At 40.3% G+C, this 4,959-nt stretch overlaps 1 pseudogene; it reads right to left on the reverse strand.

Moving 5' to 3' along the window:
* Positions 1 to 1,680: 1,680 nt before the first annotated feature.
* On the reverse strand, positions 1,681 to 3,943 carry LOC119238106 (peptidyl-prolyl cis-trans isomerase A-like; annotated as a pseudogene).
* Between the last annotated feature and the right edge of the window lie 1,016 nt (positions 3,944 to 4,959).

Genomic DNA, 4,959 nt, shown 5'->3' on the forward strand with positions numbered 1-4,959 from the left:
ACTGGAAGATGCTTTAGACTTGCAGCAGGCTTTGGGGCCTTGTTCTGGGCCAATCCCATATGGATGGACTTTTACCCACGAGGGGATGGGTAACTTTGGGTGCTTCATTTAGAAACTAAATTCTTTGCCTTACCTGTATTGTTTCCTAGTTTTATTAAAGTTCCTTCCCATTAAAGTCTCATATGTTTTGTGTTGATGTGGCAGATGGCAGAACCCATTTAGAGTAGGCAGGTTTGTGGGGTTTGGGCTGCCCCTCTCCCTGCCCTATAACAGCACTACATCCCTGTGTAGCCCCTCTGAGGTCATCATTGCTCCATATGGACTTTGAGGAATCTTTCCCTCATCTGGTGCCCTCTGCTTCCAATGCTGTCACCATGCAAGGTGACAATTCTCATTTCACAAACTTTCAGTGATCATTCCCTGCACAGTGCTTCTTTCCTGGATTTCATCCTGGGACTCTTACTCCAACCCTTTCTCCCCTCTGAGTCACGAATAGGTAGGGAGCACCTCCTTACTGTGGCCACCCCCTGAGGTGATCAGTTTTCCCTCCTGAGCCCCTCCTTCAGTGATGGAAGACCTACTTCTCCCCACTCTTTTCTTGAGGTGCCTCAGAGTTCCTCCCTCATCTCCCAGAAGGTGGCTATCTGCTTGTCCTTCAGAGTTTCTCACCAAGCTTCTCCACTCAGATCGAGAACTATCTGTGTGAAGGAAATTCAGAATAGCTTGAAAAGGTCTTTCTTTCACCCTATACATAATAGGGTCTCAAATTGTGATACTCTTTGAATGGACTTTCCCCATTTCTTTACAAAAACATCTATTGTTAGCACAGTACTTCGCTTTTCTTCATCGTTTTGAGTGAAAAATGTTAGATGTGTGGTTGTGTGTGAATGTGTGAATGTGTGTGTGTGTGTATGTATATAGAAGGATAATAGAAGAGATGGGGGAAACACAATGACAACTCAGTAGTGAGCAATAATTTGGCATGCAGGACAATTATGTAGCTTACTTGAAAAACATCATCGTTTTCCTTAGTGCCAGCAATATCTCTAACAGTATTTCAAGCATCCTTTTTTGTTTTTATTACCTTGTCACTAAAAGGTTTCATTTGAAGGGGGTCAAATGTCAAAATGACAAACAGCAAAAACTGTGAAACTTGATTGTTATACGGTAACTTTGTGTACTTCTCATTTAAAACTGAGCACCACGGTGAGAATTTGGGGGTGACAATGTGAACTAGTACAGACAGAGGTCAGGGAGAAATCCTTTGCCACCCTGGAAGCTGGAATAGAAAAGCAGTCATGCAAGAGAGTGCTCTGACAAGAGTGGATTTTAAATACCCTGTGACTACTGCCTTTACTTTTTAACCCACAGCCTATACCATTTAGGTTTCTTTGTTGCAAGTAACAGAAACCAGCTATGTTTTCTAAAGGTATTAGGAGGATCTTTAAAATTCAAAACCAGAATTTGTTAGGATATTTTGGGTTCACAAACCCAATGGGAACCTGAAGAAACAGGTTTTTTTTTATTGTTTATTTCATAATCACAGATTTAACACTGCAACCCAGCTAGACTTGGAAGGAAATAAGGAAAATATGGAACCCAAAGGACGTGGGGAAAGCATGAAAATGATGGGATATTTCACATAGATAAGATTGAGCTACAGAAGGAATAGTCTGGTGGCTAAGATAAAACAAAGTTAAATTTATTAGATTGCCCACAGACAGCAAAGGTGATCTTGCTGGTCTGGCCATTTCTGGACCCAAAGCACTCTATGGCTTCCACAATATTCATGCCCACCTTTCCATGTAACCACTCAGTCTTGACAGTGCAGATGAAAACCTGAGAACCATTTGTGTTGGATCCAACATATGCTATTGATAAGATTCCGGGACCTGGATGCTCCAGAATGAAATTCTCATCATCATATTTCTCCCCATAAATGTACTTGCCACCAGTGCCATTATGGCCTGTGAAGTCACCACCCTGGCCCATAAATTCTGGAATCATTCTGTGAAAGAAGGAAACTTTATAATCAAATTCTTTATCCCCAGTGCTCATAGCACAGACATTTTCTTGGTGTCTTTGGATCTTTGTCAGCAAACAGCTAGAAGGAGATGTTGCTAGAAGCGCTTGGGGTCCACAGCCATGAGAAAGAACATGGTGGGGTCTCCCACAGCTGGGGATATGGGAAGTCTGCTGATGGTGGTGTCTGCAAGCCTTGAAGAATAAGTTTGAAGAATGGGAAGCCACTGACATCTCGAGATAAGGTCAAAGAACTACAGCATCTCAAGCCCCACAGCAGTGACGGCTGCTCTGAGCATGCCTGTACTGCTGAGAAGCACCACACCCAGTCATCCCACCCTTTCTTTTCTTTTCTTTTCTTTTTTTTTTTTAAGATTTATTTATTTATACAATAACCGGGGTACAAGCCAGATGTGCGGGAGGGTGAGAGGATTCACCAGAGACAGAGCGGGGACCAGAACAGGCCGATTTAGGAAATACACTGCTGAGGGGAGCAGCGGGTGAGACAGGAAAGGTCTGCTGTGCCATGTGGGTTTCTCCGAGGCCGGCCGGGATTGAACCTGCGCTTTAGAGACTGCGGACAGCTTCACAGCATGGTGCTCAACTGCCTGCGCCACCAGGGAGGCCCGATCCCACCCTTTCTTCACAAGCTCGGGCTCAGAGTTCTGAGAGAGAACATTCACTTGATGGAGCCAAACTGAAGAGCTTGCCCGCCCTGCCTGAGAAGGCTGCAAAGAACTGGGGGAGAGGGAGGGTCTCGCCCCTCAAACATCCATGGCATAGTAGCTGGTGATTTCCCTTCTCACCCAGACCATACAAAGTGGAGACGCTCAGAAAAATGGAGCTTGAGTGCAAACAGGAAGATGGTAGGAAGTTGAAAGCTGTCCATCTAAAAAGTAAGGAAAGTCTACCACATGCCTCATAATTTATCCAGAAGAGACAGGTAACTCTAAGACATCCTTACAGATTTCTTCCTCTTCTTCTTCTCTTCTCTTTCTCCCCAAATGCCACATTGCAGGGGACATCTGCACATTGCAGGTGCAGACCCAGCAATGAGAGATTGGCTTCTGAAAGGAGGATAGCAACAACTATATCAGAATGTTACTGTGTGGATTAAATGCATTAATGTGAAGTGCCTAGTCCTGTGCCTGGCATGAGCAATGCCCAGAAGATGTTTTGCCCTTCTCTCAGTGTGCTAACTCCTGTGAACCAGTTGTCATTTTATTTAGCCAACAAATACTATTTGGTATTATTGTCCTCACTTTTCTCAATTTACCAGGAATTGCTACAAACTTTGTCTACGGATGTTACGATTTACTAGTTGTGCAAATCTGAGCAAGTCATTTAACTTCTCTGAGACTCAGTTGAATAATCTATAAAGTGCAAATAATCATACTTACATTGAAGAATTCTTATGAGTGTCCAATAAGATAATCAATGCAAAGTTACTTAACACGATGCCTAACAATAGGAAACACTCAATACCGATTGATTATTAATAAGAACCCAAGGAGTTTAAAATTATTTCTTGAATCCACATACATATTCACCTTCTTCTATCAGAGTAACTTATTCCACAAGTTTTCCATAGGCTCTTTGTTCTAAATGCAGCTCCTTTTCCAAGGACCCAAGTAATGACCATGTAGATTAAAAGGTGGAAGGACATTGAGAATATTATAGTTCAACCTCATCACTGTATCAACCTCAGACTAGACAGAGGAATATTTACTGATTCCAGTCTGATGCTGCATCAACCCCATCTCTCTGAATTGGTTACCATCAGCAGTATAGGGCTTCATTTCCACTTCTATTCAACCTAAATTAAAGCAAACAAACAGATGTTGATGCAGGATTGTCAGCCTGAGATTCAGTTGTGTGTATTACCATTTCTCTGCCCACTGTCTGCAATGCCAGTGGTCATGCTGCATGGTTGGGTAAGTCCACCTATTTCACCTTCTTTAATCATTGACATCTACCTATGGTAGATTGCCATGAATTAGAAATGGACCTGGCACTTGGAGGGCTTTGGCAATTTTTATTTCCTATCATGCTTCAAGTGGTTACTTAATATTCTATTTTTTCTTGTGGAGTCTCTTTGTCATTACCAATTACCATGTTTTCTCATGGAATTAAATTAGTTTCATTTTTTCCCCTAATGCTATGGCAGCTTGCATATTTCTGAGCTGACTCTAGCTTATAATTTTCTGGCTTTAGACCCAATTCCTTCAGATCTTTTTACATTTGAGCATAATCTTAGCCTATTCAAAACAGAACTTCTACTAATATCTATAACCTAATGTTCATTTTCTATTCCAAGTCATTAATAACACTTTTATTGAGACCAGAGAGAATACACCTTCTGCCAGCTATCTTGTCTCAATTGGATCCTGGACCATTTATCAAGTTTCTTTGTTTAAAATAGTTTGGCCAATATTTAACTTATTTGACAATGTTTATTTCCAAGCTAATTTAAATTTGCCTCAGATAACAGTAAATACTATATCAAATGCTTTATTAATATCCTCCCCCATATGATTCTATATTATTTCCTAAACAAAATTTTTATAATTTTGACAAGAGCACTATGTTACTTTCTCTGTAACAATTTATTTTAATAAATGCTAGATATTACTTTGACATTGCTCTGGATTTTAAAGTTATTTTTTCCTCAAAGTAATTGCTTTAAATTAACAGTCATCTGGGGTGAAAGTTTGAAATTTATGGTTGCTTTAAAAAATATGCCTGCATATTTCCCTTTAATCAAAAATTACAAATTACAAGCATTCATGTATTTTCATAGCAAGTAAAATATTGGATAATTCTTTAAAAATCATTGCTAGTACAAGGAATAAAATCACAAAAAGACAAAAAAATGGCAAATACAGATGCCAACATATCAATATTAACTCTAAATGTAAATGGATTGAACTCATCAAT

The sequence above is a fragment of the Talpa occidentalis genome, unplaced genomic scaffold (assembly GCF_014898055.3).
Source record: "Talpa occidentalis isolate TD23 unplaced genomic scaffold, MPIMG_talOcc4v2.1 talOcc4.11, whole genome shotgun sequence".
In the NCBI taxonomy this organism is placed as follows: Eukaryota; Metazoa; Chordata; class Mammalia; order Eulipotyphla; family Talpidae; genus Talpa; species Talpa occidentalis.